This window comes from Saccostrea cucullata, unplaced genomic scaffold (assembly GCF_032062105.1).
Source record: "Saccostrea cucullata isolate Sc308-1 unplaced genomic scaffold, CSIRO_AGI_Scuc_v1 ctg8365, whole genome shotgun sequence".
Classification (NCBI taxonomy): Eukaryota; Metazoa; Mollusca; class Bivalvia; order Ostreida; family Ostreidae; genus Saccostrea; species Saccostrea cuccullata.
The window spans coordinates 1-17329 of NW_026926691.1; the positions used below are offsets into that span (position 1 = coordinate 1).

At 33.9% G+C, this 17329-nt stretch overlaps 1 long non-coding RNA gene across 1 annotated transcript; it reads left to right on the forward strand.

Annotated features, from left to right (window-relative positions):
• The first annotated feature begins 12830 nt into the window (after positions 1-12830).
• LOC134272433 (uncharacterized) lies at positions 12831-16892 on the forward strand. The gene is made up of 3 exons (XR_009993191.1): positions 12831-13937; positions 14059-14135; positions 16493-16892. It is a non-coding gene; the product is annotated as an uncharacterized LOC134272433 (long non-coding RNA).
• Positions 16893-17329: the final 437 nt, after the last annotated feature.

The window sequence follows — 17329 nt, forward strand, 5'->3', positions numbered from 1 at the left end:
TTCTGCCTTTATAGGTCTTTCTCTTCCAATTTTTTTTATCATGAGTTGAGAGAGGACAAATTGATATTTTTTGAAAAAGGCCTATTGTAATTTGGATTAAACTATCATAAAAATTAATTTTATCATCCTTGTACTTAAATACCTGCAAACAGATGACTTGGAAATTCCCATAGTGTCTCCAATCACTCTCTGCTGGGAGCCGGAAGCAAGGAATCTTAATGTAGCAAACACTTGCAACGAGGCTGGAAGACTCCCAGATCTTTTTGTTGGTCTCTCTAGACGATCTTGAACCATGTCAATGATACTTATGATGGTCAATCTGTCCAACCGATAACGATGGATAATATCGATGTCGTCATACGCATCAAGTGGATTCTGCCTGTCCCGGAAAACGCGCTGTCTGCGTAAATTTCGACGCACCTGTTCGTCTGTGACTCTCATGAACGCTGCCATCTTTGGAAATTAACGTTAGGACGTAATTTTACGTCACCTCCAAGGTGACGTGAAGTTACGTCGTAACGTAGGATACAACGTGAATTAAGACGCTTTCGTGAAACGCCGAAATTTAGCTACGCACTACTTACGTCGTACTTACGTACTACGTACAACTTACGATGCTTTTGTGAAACGATACCCAGATCTACAAGAACGTATTACTTATTGGATAAAATAAAAAGAATGAAAATGTGCTATTAAACAGTACGATGGAATCAGATGATGGCAGCCATCGTATAAAATGAAGTATAAAAAGACATTGATCAATAACAAATATAATAGAATAAATTAGAGAAAAAATAAAATTTACGTAAAAAAAAGGCAATACACATAAAAAAGTTATTACGAATGTGTTACACAATTTTTTTAAAAATATGTATTTCTGCTATGCAAAAAAACTCAATCAGAATCCTATTTGAATGAAGTCACAAAACACGCTGAAAATACAAATTTCTCCAAGTTTTCACATTATAAGAATCTTGCCAATTATATATATCCAATACTTATCGCATGAAATTTTTAATACAAATGTTTCCGTTTTAAATTTTTGGATAGAAATTAATTTACACACATCACTTTCTGAAATGGTTTCCGCCTTGAACTTTTAACCACATGCCTTACTGTTCCTGAAAATTATTTCAGGCGTCTATTGTCAGCAACTCCACACAAATTATTAAAAGGTCCTAAATTTCTGTTACCGGCACATTTTTTTTATTATTTCCAAATACAATAGAATACATTGATAGCCCATACTTGTTTCAACATTGTTTATATTGCAGATCTTGATAAAGCAGGTTCCATAAAACTCCGACAATCTTTTCATCTGTTTAAGCACTGTTAGAAACTTTATTTTATTTTATTTTTTTATTTCATAGATTACCATTACCTTTTCTCCGCACATTCTCATCTCTTATTTAATGATAAATGTGTAACTTTTTATCAAAATTCTATAATTTTTTCTGCTTCCAGATAAAAACTATTCAAAACTCTATCATGCCCTCTTAATATGAACTTAAGGTTTTAAAAAGTCTTCGTTTCATTTTATGCCGGCTCAGTAAAATGGAAATGTTTTAAGTGGCATAGCCATTAACTTCTTTTTCTTGCTCACTAATTCACGAATGATGTAAAAAGTGAAGATAACAAAAAGTGTTTAATCTAAAAAAATCAATAAACAATACAAATATATGAAGAGGGCATATAACATGGAGTCCTTGAAATTCCAGAGCCATCTCTTGAATAGCGATAAAGTTGGGAGACCTAAAGAAAATAAGCATGTGATAGTGGAATATCATTACATAAATCAGGAAATTTGACGATTGAAAAGTCATCTCGTTTGTTATACAATTTCTTTTTTTATTGTTAATTGTTTAATGTTTTCTTTATTAGTTGTTAACAAAAATGATGTTCGGTTTGGTATTGTATTTTATCACTTGGGTACATAAATGGGCTGGATCTTATTGTATCATTGTAAAGTTGGATAATTAAATGTTTACATATTTCTCTGGGTTCCACTGTGGAAATATTTTTGAGGCATGATAAATAACCCTGCAGCTAGGATAAGGCTGTCCGTAAAATATCAAACTATTTAGACTGTAGTAACTTCTTTGAACTACCTAGTTTTGACGTCATAATAGAATATGACGTCAAGTCACTGCACACTTGATCTGACATGACGGGGAAAGTGTCATAATTTGTACAGTGTACATGACATGTAGATTTATTTTGGGGTCTTATTGTTTAATTCAATTGTTAGGATTGTTTTAAAGCCCCAATGTGCTGATATGAATTTGAACATTTGAAATCTTTATATCCCTATTTCTTTCGCTTGTCCGATATGCACATCTTAAAACAATGGAGAGAAATTATTTGTGAAACGCTCCCCCAAAACGTCCGTAGACAGAGTTTGAATCTAAGAATCGTGTTTAAATTGGAATGGCACAAGTGCTGAACAAAAACAGATATACTGTGTGAATCTACACGGGAAGTATGTCCTGTACTTGAATTTTGCTGGGGGATTGTGTTTAGTTTATTCATTTTTAGCTCACCTGAACCAAATGCTCAAGTGAGCTTTTCTGATCAAAATTTGTCCGTTGTTTGTCGTCGTCGTCGTTGTCGTTGTTGCCGTCGTCGTTGTTGTCGTTAACTTTTCACATTTTCGACTTCTTCTCAAGAACCGCTGAGCTAATTTCAACCAAACTTGGCACAAAGTATCCTTAGGTGAAGGGGATTCAAGTTTGTTCAAATGAAGGGCCACGCCTTTATTCAAGGGGAGATAATTGAGAAATAGTGAAAATTTGATGGTATGTTTTAAAAATCTTCTTCTCAGGAACCACTGTGCCAGGAAATATGAAACATATATTGAAGCATCCTCAGGTAGTGTAAGTTCAAGTTTGTTCAAATCATGACCCCTGGGGGTAGGGCGGGGCCACAATGGCCAATCAAAGTTTTACACAGAAATATATAGGAGAATTCTTTAAAAATCTTCTTCTCAAGAACCACTGTGCCAGGAAAGATGAAACTTATAGGGAAGCATCCTCAGGTAGTGTAAATTCATGTTTTTTCAAATCATGACCCCTGGGGGTAGGGTGTGGCCATAATGGCCGATCAAAGTTTTACATAGAAAATATAGGAAAAATCTTTTAAAATCTTCTGTTCAAGAACTACTTGGCAAGGAAAGATGAAACTCAGATGGAATCATCCTCAGGTAGTGTACATTCAAGTTTGTTCAAATCATGACCCCTAGGGGTAGGGTGGGGCCAAAATGGCCGATCAAACTTTTACATAGGAATATATAAGAAATATCTTTAAAAAAAACTTCTTCTCATGATCCATAGGAACAGAAAGATGAACCTCATGTGGAATCATCCTCAGGTTGTGTACATTCAAGTTTGTTCAAATCATGACCCCTGGGGCTAGGGTGGGGCCATAATGGCCGATCAGTTTTATATAGGAACATATAGGAAAAATATTTAAAAATCTTCTCCACAAGAACCCCTAGATCAGGAAAGGTGAAACTCACGTGGAATCATCCTCAGGTAGTGTAGATTCAAGTTTGTTCAAATCATGACCCCTTGGGGTAGGGTATGGCCAAAATGGACTATCAAAGTTTAACATAGGAATTTATATAGGAAAAATTTTTAAAAATCTTTTTCTCAAGAACCATTAAGACAGGAAAGATGAAACGTTTGTGAAATTTTCCTCCGGTAGTGTAGATTCAAGTTTATTCAAATCATGACCACGGGGCTAGGGTGGGATTATAATGGCTGTTTAAAGTTTATAATAGGAATATATCTAGTAGGGAAAACTTTTAAAATCTTCTTATCAAGTACTTCAAAGCCATGATTAGTAATATTTATATGGAATCATCCTCAGGTAGTGTAGATTCTAGTTTGTTCAAATCATGATCCCCTGGGGGGTTAATTTAAGCCCCCCCCCAACGTTACTAAACTTTCAGTTCTGATCTGATATTTGCTTTTTTCTAGCCGATGTGCTCAGGTGAGCGCTGTGGCCCCTGGGCCTCTTCTTGTGAAGAAGTGAAAAAGAGTAAAAAATCCCCTCTCTTATGTTGGTAAGTTGAATAAAACCAATAACAAACCTTATATTTCTATTTATTAGATAAAAGTTTTATACCTGTTTTTTTTTTTATCAATAAAATAAATAATGTTATGTTGCAACAATTTGAACGATGGGGATTCTGTTTAGACTTTAACTATTCAATGTTTTTGCTGTTTAAAATGTCATAAACTCTATGCATGAAACATATAAAGATTACGAACAGGATTCAAGCTCAAAAGTCCATAAACAATTGCATGTCTTCGATTGTGCAAATCATGCTTGTTGTGACCATTCGATCGCTGTGAATATAACCCTTTTAAATGGTGATAAGGACCAACTTACAACTAAATAGTAGGAAAAAATGAAAACACTTCCTCTTTATCATCGTCATCTTTCCTTATTTCTATCCCACTATAACCTACATATGGTGTTACAACTCCCAGCTTATCCGACACAAGAGAAATTTTTAAACCGAGGCAGGCTACTGAAGGGTTGAATTTACAGGAATTTTGTCAACTTTATTTAAAGTCAGCATTTTGTAAACTTTCTGGGCGTTATAATGATTTTGATAGCAAATATAACCGATCAGTCTTTCGTATTTTGGCCGACGGGATTCTTACATGTACCAATTGGTAGGCCTTTCTTTTTATTCTGAATTTGATAAAGAACCTTCTGTATACCTGACCAATACATTGTGCTCACAGCGGTTGATTACTTCTGTGATTACTCACTGAATATTATGATGAGGCACCTGATCCCTATGCTGGAATTTTCAGGGTCCCTATATTATGTCCTTTTCACAGAGTTATATTGTTTATAGATTTTTGATATTAATCACAGATTACTTTAAAACTCTAAAAGCATTAGCGGAATAGGATTCACAGCGTCTAGGATTTTGAATAAAATACTCGTTCTCGTATGTATTAAGAAAAAGACAGTTTTGGGCTCCCTTTCTGAAAGATGAATTTTGTTATTCATGTACAGTAAATAATATGTTGGTTATTTATATGTGCTGCATTTTTTTGTCTTTTCTACAATAATATTATAATGTATATTAGACCCCGAGGACCTACAGCCTAGTAGCTAAGTACTTCGGTACCAGCTTGAAAATACGGAGAGATATTTAAAAACTCAAATAGGTTAATCATTATTCCGACTTTGCACCTATGTTTGATTTTCATTTTTAACAAAAATGCTTGTAGAAAATTTTGTTATTTATAATTATTGGGAAAAAGTATGTTAGAGATATCCATATCAAACAAGATGTGAACATTAAAGATATTAAAATAACATAAATCATATGTAAACTATCACTTAGACTAATACTTGTAAACAAGTTCGGAGATTCTGTTTATTTCTTTTGATTTTGAAGGCAAAAGACTGAATGCGTATAGGAAAAATACTCGATTAAATAATTTTAAAAATCTATTTTAGATGGCTGAGTTCCAACATAATAACTACGATTCAAAACAACACCTTTAACGGTTTGCAAAATTTACAACAACTGTGAGTATTTTGTAGTTGCACAAAAACCCAAAGTTAGTGATGAATATCAATAGTAATGACTGTTAATGGAGTTCTACCTGCCGAACATATGCATTTTACTGAATACTATTAGAACCACAAAATGATGAGCTATTTGTTTGATGCTTGACTCTATGATGAAAAGCATCTTTGGAGGTTCAATATATGTGTTAACAAATATTTTTTTCAGTGTTATGTACATGTAATACATTATTTCATCCCATTTCATCCAGTGTCCTCTTTTAAATATGACCAATCAAAAAGTCCCGAATTTCCTTTGTTTGCTTTTAGTCTGGTCATACTTGACTTATGAAAATACGGAGCAAAATGGTTTTCTTCTTGGTATGTCATATTTGAATTGCTTCAAAAACATCAATTACAATTGCTGAATGATTTTTTCCCGTTCATGAAAAGGATAACACGGCGGGTGTCACCGGTCGGTAGGGGATGCTCACTCCTCCATGGCACCCCATCCTATCTCTGATGTTTTAGAGGTCCATGTTTTCTCTGCTCCTAAATTATATTGTTTGAATGAACTTTTGATCTGAATATTGTTCGTTACCTTCGTATATTTCATTCCTTTAAAACTGAGAGATAAACATGCTTGCTTTAAGTTGATTGCTGTGTTAACATTTATTACGTTTATCTCTCAGTTATCGACATAGGACAGTTGCGACCGGAGCAAAAACTCACGACCTTCCAGTTTAGCTCTATCGAATTCTCATGAATGGGTGTAAACGTAATTTATAAGAGGCTTCTAAAACAACAATCTAACTGATATGTCTTTTGCTTTTTCCATCGGTAACTCTGTATTAAGATTAAAAATCTCTCTCGATAAAGGACATCCTGTGTAGTAACAAGATTTATTTCTTGGTATTTTTATCTTATGATACATATAAGGTTTTACTATATCAAACAAGAGGCCCATGGGCCTTACAGGTCACCTGAGCATTATGCAACTACTTTCCAGTGATTGAATTTGATTCATGTTTTAAGCCAGATGCTATGGCATTCACAATTTTGAAAGAGGCACCATTGATCATCATAACAATACACTTAGCAGTTGCTTAGTTTGTTTACTTAATACCCATATGCAGGGTAAGGGAACAAAAAATGCATTTCAGCTAATCAGTAATATTCAGCAATAATCAGTAGTGCCCCTACTACACATGAACCTCTGACCCTTAGGCCTTGATATTTGATTAATACCAAGGAGCAGCTTTTAAACCATTCATTCGTTTTCGGTATATAAGTACAGCCCCCCCCCCTCTTTTATGGTACCCCTGACCCTGGGGCCTTGAAATTCACAATTCTGGAAGATATGGGCCCTTGTCCAGCATAATTATATAGGTAGTTCATCTGCTTAATACTCTGGAGCAGAGAAGAAATGTATTTTCACTATATAATCAATAGAGCCCCGCCCTAACACTAGAACCCCTGATCCAGAGGCCATAAAATTTACAATTTTGGTAGAGGCACTCTTGCTGATCATAACTATGTACTTAGTTGGTTTATTTAATACCCAGGAGCAGAGAAGAAGATTTTCAAAGAATTCATGTATTTTCACTATATAATCAATAGAGCCCCGCCCTAACACCAGAACCCCTGATCCTGGGGCCATAAAATTCACAATTGTGGTAGAGGCACTCTTGCTCATCATAACTATGCACTTATTAAGTTTATTTAATACCCAGGAGCAGAAAAGAAGATTTTCAAAGAATTCATGTATTTTCACTATATAATCAATAGAGCCCCGCCCTAACACCAGAACCCCTGACCCTGGGGACATAAAATTCACAATTTTGGTAGTGGCACGCTTGCTCATCATACCTATGTGCTTAGTTGGTTTATTTAATACCCTGAAGCAGAGAAGAAGATTTTCAAAGGAATAATGCATTTTCACTACCTACTTATTTAGCCCCGCCCTAGCACTAGAACCCCTGACCCAAGGGCCATGAATTTCACAATTTTGGTAGAGGACTCATTGCTGATTACAATCATGCAGACAGTTTGACTGCTTGATGTCCAGGAGTAAAGAAGAAGATTTTTAAAGATTGCATTAATTTTAGTGGTTTTGGCCCCGCCCCTCAGGCCCCAGGGGGGCAGGGATCATGAAATTCATAATTTTGTTCCCCTTTACCTATAGATGCTTTAGACCAAATTTGGTTGAAATTGGTTCAGTGGTTGCAGAGAAGAAGCTGAAAATGTTCAAATGTTAACGCACAACGCACGACGCACGAACAGAACAGATAGCAATAGGTCACCTGAGTTTACTCAGGTGACCTAAAAAGTAGGGGGTCAAATTTCTATGGGGTTTATTTTAGAAGGTGTGTGGAGTCGTCGTAAAATTACCAGTCTGGAAGGTCGAAAAATGACCCAACTTGTCGTAGAATGTTAACCCTGGGCATCAATACCTTTACTTTTGTTAGAAGAAATCTGAAATATAGTTTGATTTTTAAAGTTCTTCAGTTTCATGACCAGGGTTACATTAGCTTAGTAGATACCAATATCGATTTTTTGATAACCAACAAAAGCAACACTGTACAACCATTAAGTAACAAAAGAGTACACTACTTAATTAAAGTTTTCAATTGCGGATCTACTCGATCAAAGATCTAATTTTCATTGAATTGAATTATACATATCATCTATGGAACTCGTAAATTTATTTACCTCGTCATTGGTCATTTGAAAAATTATTTTGTTAAAACAGATTCTGATTGCACACATAAGTACTCTGCAGTTGACTTCAAGAAGATGCTTGAGTTTCTGATTGACAATATCTATGTGGTTTTTGGAGACCAGGTATTCCAACAATCTATTGGAATTCCCATGGGTACAAATTGCGCTCCGTTATAAGCAGACTTATTTTTATATTCATATGAAGCAGAATTTATGCAAAATCTTATGCGTGAAAAGAAGAAAACACTTGCTGTGGCCTTCAACTCGACATTTAGATATATCGACGACGTATTGTCAATTAATAATGAAAATTTCCATTCCTACGTCGACACGATATATCCTGGTGAGCTTGAGATAAAAGATACCACAGAGTCCGACACTTCTGCTTCATACTTGGATATTTAACTTGAAAAAGACACTAATGGTAATCTAACAACCAAGCTATATGATAAACGTGATGACTTTAACTTTTCTATCGTCAACTTCCCTTACTTATGCAGCAATATACCTTCATCACCTGCATACGGAGTATATATATCTCAGTTGATTCAATACGCAAGAGCATGCTCTACGTATGAACAAATTCTTAAACGAGGTAAATTATTGACAGGCAAGTTGATGAATCAAGAATATCAACAGTCTCGTTTAAAGTCATCCTTTCGTAAATTCTATGGTCGATACAATGACCTTGTCAGCAAATACAATTTATCATTGAATGAAATGCTGACTGACGTTTTTCATACCAATTGTTAGTCCATTATTTATACACTGAATTGACGACGGATTTTTTCCGTTATTTCCTGATTATGACAAAGAGCACACGACGGGTGTGACCGGTCGGCAGGGGATGCTCACTCCTCCATGGCACCTGATCCCACCTCTGATGTTTCGGAGGTCCGTGTTTGCTCTGCTCTTATTTTGTATATTGTTTAATGGACGTTGAGACTGAATACTGTTCGTTATTTCCATATCCTTCTCTAACAAATATTTCAATCAACCTACCAATGTGCACGACAAATCACGTCATATCAAATTAACATATTTCAATGAAACAGAAGTCGTTAATTTTTCAATTACATAAATCAGACAAACTTTTTAAACGGACTTAGATATATTTAATTTTTATGTTGCTCGCGTGGTGCAGTGGTTAGAACGTCTGTCCTAGAGTCATGAAGTAAGGAGTCGAATCCCACTGTGTGATGAGACCGTATAAACATAAGTCCCGTGTCACAGCAGGTTTTGACACGAAGAAGATCCCTCACTGCTCAATGACCCTGAGTGCCAAGTAAAGGCCCAAGCTTGTTGCTCCCTGTGACGTGGGCCAATGGCGTCTCCACATGAGTGAAAAATTCTCAAGAAGAACGTTAAACAACATACAATCAATTTTCGAAAAGTTTTGTATACAAATCACTTACCCTATATTCGATGGACGTGGTCAGAAGGACACGAAGGAGCGTAAAGTCATATAAAATCCATTGATTATCATGAAACTAAACGTTTAATGCTTCAATCACACGAACCAGTCCGAACTATTCCTAAGCTGACGTACATATGAATGATTTTTTTTAAAACTATGGCACAAGTCATTTACCACATATCATACAGTTGATTATGTGCAGATACCCGATGGGTGTGGTCATAATGACAACTCGAGAGCGTATCTGCACATAATCAACACTATGATAGCTCCCGAGTTGTCATTATGACCACGCCCATCCGGTATCTGCACAAAATCAACAGTATGATATGTGGTAGCTACTACTAAGAAAACAGATTTTTGCGACATTCTTTTAAATTGTTCAATATTCCATATGTAATGGGGTTTTTTTTACCATAGGGACATCGAGAAAAATAAAATAACTGTATTAGACAAAAGATTTTTCAAAGATCTTCCGAAATTAAAAAGATTGTAAGTATACATTCTGATATTTATATTTCAATTAAAATAATTTGGAAGATATATAAAATTTTAGTTCAATGCTCCTGAAATCGAAGATGCAGGACACTGGAATAATATTTGGTTTCTTTGTCTGTCTGTTCATCTTTTCACAAAAAATTTACTTTTACCTATTTTTGTTAGTAGAACTGTCATATTTCACCTGTAACATCTTTCTGGTACCAACATGAACTTTGCTAGAACTATCATATTTTACCTGCCTCTATCTAAAGATAAGATCTTTTTTATACCAACATGAGCTTTTACCCTTAGAGAGTTTAACTTCCTTTTGCAATTTAAGCAAACTTTAATCATGGAACGTTGGATCGGTTTGTACTAAAGATTTTGATTTTTACAAAGATTGTGTATATCATGTAAAAAGACCCGTACATGTGAATGATTTTTTGTCTATTTACCTTGACTTCAAAGTTTGAAAAAACCTTTAAAAACCTTTGATTTTGGTTACAACTTATCAACGATTAGTACTATAGTTTGGATATTTCACTGATGTATTTATCGTGATAAGGATTTATCTTCATTTTCAATATTTTAGACCTTGATTTTGGAGTACGGCATTTTTTTTTTCAAAACCTCGTTAACATTCCAAATGAATTTGTTAATATATCACATTTATATTTTTGTCAGGATTTTTTTCTATTACCAATTTATTTTTAACCATTGAACTAAGTTTTGGATTTTTACCTGCATTAAGTCTTGGACGTGAGTTTTCAAAAGGGACAAACGGTGTTTCAATAAGAAAGTTTTCGTGTAATACATTCATACTAAAACACATAATGGGGACATTCCCTGCTTTTATTATTTCTTCAAATCATTGAAGTTATTTAGCATAATAAATCCATTTTAGAGCAGTAGAAGAGAACCCTCTGCACTGTGATTGTATCCTAGCAGAATTTGTCATGTTTGCCACATCAAGAAACTTGACATTGAAGTATGACACAGAACCGAAATGTTCAACTCCGAGTAATCTGACAGGAGTTTTGTTGAGAGATCTCTCCTCAGAGGACATGGATTGTGACGTGACTACAGCAAAGACACCAGTAAAGGAAACGACAGGTAAAAAGATGATTTTCTAACTTAGAAAACGCACTGATTTGTCTGCGTGTCTTCATAGACAACATATCCTATAAAAGACACATAGGCAACATATCCTATAATAGACACATAGACAGCATATCCTATAATAGACACATAGACAACGTATCATATAATAGTCACATAGACAACATATCCTATAATAGACACACAGACAACATATAATATAATAGACCATTGACAACATACCGTATAAGTAGAATTTTTAGCGAGGATTTAATTTTGGCATTATTAGCGAGGGTGCTGAGATCGCTAAAATTAAATATCGCTAAAAATAAATTTCATTGTATTTGTAATAGCTTCTTTAATGTGGCATTTTAAAATCGCTAAAATAACATCTCGCTAAAAATAAATTACCAGTTTTTAAGGTCAAATCGCTAAATTTGTGTCTCGCTAAAATTTCCACTTATACTGTATCCTATAATTGACACATAGACAACATATCCTATAATAGACGCGTGGACAACATATCTTATAAAACCCACCTCTTTTTGGAATGAACTGAAGTTGAAAGGTCGGGTAGGTTTACAACATAATGTAAGATTGATGTTAACAATAAAGGAAGTGAAAGACAAGGATAAATTAAACGTGAAAATAAACTTACTTTACTTCTTTATATTTGTAAATACTATACTTTCTTGTAAATTGGATTAATCTGATTCGTCGAGAAACAATTCTCAAAAAATCACAATTACACGCTGAATAATGAAGCCTCGACCAGTGAGTCAGCAGTCAACATTGCTTGACGACGGGTGATATTCTAAAACACTGTTGACTGCGCAGAATTCTTAAAGTCAGTTATGCCCGTTTTAATCATGCTTTGTAACCTCCTGAGCTGTACGAAAATACACGTAGAATCGTATATCCTAAACTAAACACGGTAATATGCAGATTTTGTCCCATTAAAATAAACAACTTTACAGTGTTTTGCATCATTGATCAATACTATAGCCTGATTGGTTAAATGCTGCAAGGAAACAATGAGATAGTTATCAACGTCCTGTGTACCAGGTAAGACTGAAAATAGAAAACTTTATTAGAAAAGAAACCAAGAAAGCTATTTCAAGTAGAGAGAGAGAGGGAGGTAGGGATTAAACATTTAATGGAAACGGTCGGTTTAGTTTTCACAAAGTGTGATAGATCAAAAATAAATTAAAAAAAGAATATCGAACTGGAAAAAATTCACTTCGTATCTTAATTCAGATTTTCTAATTAATCGTCTTTAAAAGTAATACGCAACTACATTGTTTCCTCATGATTTTTTTTTTTGGCGTTAAGAGAAAATGATTCACCTTCAGGATTTGGTTACCTTTTAGGTAAGATATTTATTTGTACAATACTCACTATTCAAAATTTCATTGTTTTGTAAGAATTGATTTGATTTAATGATATAACAAAAATAATAACCCTTTTAATATATCAAATTAAATACAAGGTTAATGTTCAGCGAATTATGTTTCATATTTTACGAAGTTCTGATTAACAAATTTAGTGATAAATGAGAGTACCTGAAGAGGGTCAGTGAGGGTCTTACTGAGCTATGTTACAATTAATTTGACATTTAAAGGCTTTAATTTTAACTCTTTGGTTAATTACTAAAAAATAACGTTTATAATATTTTACAAGATGTAACCATGGAAATAATTATAATCTTATAATATGTAAAATAGTTTGAATAATATTTATCATTGAACAAATCTTGCAAATTTATGCGTGTTAATTATTGTGTGACCTTTCTGCACTAAATATTAACATATTTGAGGTATTAAAAAACTAAATAGGCAATAAAATATTTTGTTAAATCAAACTTTTAACGAATTAAGTGCTGATTAGTCACGAGTATCGAGTACATGTAGTTTAAAATAATGAAATAAAAATTTGGGGCCAGTGATATTAATTTTGAAATATTGGTCAAAACGCGTGTTTTTTAGTTGGAAAACAGTGTAATTTTTCTACATATCTTCATTTCTCGGCAACGTTTGTTGAGGGAAGGTGTAAAATTTGTTCTAAATATATAGATTTAGACCTTAGAAAATATTCTCTGATTGAAAGTATATGGACTAAAGTTCCAAGATATTAATTTTATTAAATATGCAGAATTTTCTGCTTAATATCCTTCCACCACAAGAAATAATCCCTCATAAATGTTTCTTCTTTGTGGATTTTTGAGCAGTTTTTCATTGAATGTTGAATAAAATATATTGTTTTATTTACATATGTTATAAAAATTGAATTATAACAAAGAGTTTTGAAGTAAGGGGCTCTGTGTGAACTTTTCTAAAAAGCTGACGAGTGACATACGTTAATTCATTCGCATGATCAACACAATCTTTCTTTTTTTATTCCTTTTTTCTGTTTTTTTTTAAGACATGGTTTAATAAGAAAATGTACATACATATTTTTTTCCATTTGTAATTTTTTATGTTCAATGTATTCTTTCATTTTCATTTTAGAAATACAAAAAAAATGTTTTAAAACTCTTTATTTTTTTCATTTAAACTAATGCTTGTTAAGTAAAAGTTTAGGGTTTTGTTCACTGATCTTGTCAAGAAGCACACTACAAGTTAAAGCGATCGACAGTGGATGCTTACTCCTCCATATGGCACCTGATCCCATCTATGATATTTTACAGGTTTGTATCTTTATTGCTCCCGCTTTATATTGTTTTTATTTAGTTTTGAGCTTTTCTACTCTTCGTCGTTTCCAAATATTTTATTAAGATATATTTTATTTAATATATGTTCTTCACAAAGGTTTCTGCATCTCTTCGCAGTTGAAATTTCATCTCGTATAGAACCCTGAATCCATTTGGAAATACAGGTTACAACGGGTAAGAAAATTATTTCGGATTTGATGAAATCCGGTCATTTTAAAAAATCATTTTAAGATCTCATGTAGGATTTTACACCATTAGCCCAAACAACACTTCTCAAGACTTTAACCTGTTTCATTTACCACTGTACATAATTAATCGGTTCTTCTCAACAGGGGATTTTCACTCCTTCTAGGCACCTGATCTCACCTCTAGAATTTCCAGAGGTCCGTGCTTCACGTCCTCTTCAAAGATTTGCGTTGCGTTGAAGTGTCTTTTTTGTCTAATTTTGCCCCGCAAGCTACGCTTTAGCTAAAGTTGTTTGTATTTTACTTATAAAATGCATTTCTTTTGGAAAATCATTAAGGTTCAAGCAATATTTGATATGAGTGTGCAGAGGGTTTATGAACGTTAAATTGATTATTTGCAAATCTAAAATTATTTTCATTATCTCACTTGTATTTTAGCCTTGAAGTTCTTTGAAGCAGTTTTGTCTCTAAACAAATCAATTTTCAATTCATAGCCTCTTTGGCACAAAACATTTTTTTACAAAAAGAAATGATTTTAATTTTAGTTTTAACACGTCATTTGATTGGATTTTTTTTCGTATAACATATGTTGCCTACGTCAAAATGAGGTACGTCAAAAGTACTACTTTTAGATTATGATCAATTTGAAGCCATTTTTGGACGAAATATTTTCTTATTGTCTAGACTAAAATTAAATCATAAAGAATGGAGCTTATTTTAATCTATGTTATATGATATAACATAACTTTATGTTTACTCTTTATAAGAAGGGTTTTAGGGGGCACCCCTACCTTGAAGTCATTGGTCAATTTGAATTCTTTTTCTGAGTTATTTACTTTCCTGCATATGCAGAAAGTAGGGAGGGATTCCGGGGGAAAATCAACTATACTGAAAAAACCTGAAACGCAAAATACCAGAAAAAACATCTTTCAGTAGTTTTCCCCCCTTCCATTACCATTATTTGAAAAGACTAAAATCAAACATGGGATGGGGAATTCCAAAAAATATTTTCTCTATTAAAATTTTTTTCTGTCTTGAAAAAGGGACAGGCCCCTTGGCCCCCTACTGAAGCTTCCTGCATGAAGACTTGAGGTGGAGGTAGATAAAGTGTCTTGAAGGAGTTTATTTGAGTCCCTTTCCCAATATAAATACGAATAATGACCCCTGTAGAGGTAGCACCGAAGCTATTTTTCGACTAATTGTGCAAGCTATAAGATTGACGCCGTATAAAAATGACTGCCATTCCAAAAGAATAAAATAAAGTTTAAAGAGGTGATGTCAAGATCATGATCTTTACTTTTTTCTTGACGTTTTTACCGTAGCCAAAGTGCTCACTCCGTGAACGGGAGATCGGAGTTCGAATCTCGACCGAGACTAACCCAAGTCGATTTAAAAAAATGGAAAGCAACTGTTCTTATGCCTTGCGCTCTGCAATTGAATTTAACTTGAAATTACATGAAGTCGCGGGTCCTTCGGATGAGATCTTTAAAACCGAGGTTACGTGTCACGGCAGGCACTGGCACGATATAGATCCCTCACTTTCAATGGCCCTGAGTGCTGAGTAAATACCAAAATTTGATGCTCTTCACCGGTATATAGTTACGTTACATGAATGATAAATTCTGCAATGGCACGTAAAACAACATACAATCAATAAATTTTGATCTTTTTTGGTGAACACTGGAAGACAAGTATTAAATGTTTGTCTGTTGAAAGTAGTGCATATATAACATATCCAATGACCTAATCATTGGCAACGTACAAGAATGCTTACAGGAACTAAATCATTTTCTGATTTTGGTGACCGTGTTCCTATAGTTACTGAAAAAGGAAATTCCTCAGAAATATTTTCTTAATGCTATTTCATTACAATTTGATGTGCTTCATAAGAACTGAAATAAATGACATAAAAAAAATAAGCTGCGTAAATCGAAGGTTTTTTCAACGCAGGGATCTGAAGCTCTCTGCTTCATCTGTCCAAATTTTCTCAAGCAGAGAGCTACAGTTCTGCAGCTAAGTATTTTATATAAAAAAACAAAAACTTTTAAAAATTTATGGATGAGTCCCCGTCCAACCCCCCTGTATAAGGCGCTTCCTACATGTCTTCATACGTGAATGATCATAGGGTTTCCATCCAAAATCTCCGGCCGCAGTTACTCATGCACATACAACATCCTCAAAATCTGAGCAGGTACATAAATTATCCTCAATTTTTAATACAGTGAAACCAAGTATAGTTAGATATTTTAGGCAAAAGCAGATGTCCATGTTACAATATCTCTTACTACTCGGCCATAAGCTCTAATAGAATCTAACGATTTAACGATTTTATTTCATTTTTTTTAGACTTTTCAATGGAAGAGGGATTTGATACAACATATATCTCCTAGCTTCAGATGGCCTTGATATCAACGACTTTGACCGTTCGGCAAGGAAATCTTACTCCTCCATGGCACCTGATCCCAACCTCTGACGGTTGGAGGTCCATATCTGCTCCACTCCTATTTTGAAATGTCTAATGGACTTTGAGCTCGAATAGTATTCGTTACCTCCTCATATATTTGAAGTGCCATGAAAGTGAAAGTGATAGCCCAGATTTTAGAGTTCAGTAATTAACTTAGACATATAACATTTGTCAGGATCATGATAAAGCATTTAATTTGAATCATTCCATTGAAGGATTATGGGTATATAAACCTGGAAACCATTTAAATATGCAGTTTGATCTTTAAAAAACAATCTTGAGACACATTGAGTATAGCTTTAGTCAAGAAGATGCTTAAACGATTCAAATAAAGTATTGCACATTATTTTGTGATAGATAGAGATGCATAGACGGAATTACAATAGACAAGCATCTCTTTACATTCTTCACCCCTGAGGACACAATCAGAACCTTGTCAAAGACAAAGGCTGAATCAAATATCAATTACTACCAGGTAATCGTAACTGTAAGACCACATGGATAAGTTTTTGTTTTATGAAACCGGGTAAAATCAACAGCCTTATGGCTGAGAAAACAATTGAGAAAAATCTACAAATAAATATGAAAGTAGCTTGATTTTCAGGACATCATCTAGTTATTTTATATTTCAAAATAACATGTATAAGCAAAATGTGAAAGTTTTACAATTCCATTGTTTTTATTCAAAACTTTTAAATAATGATACACGTAACGTTTTT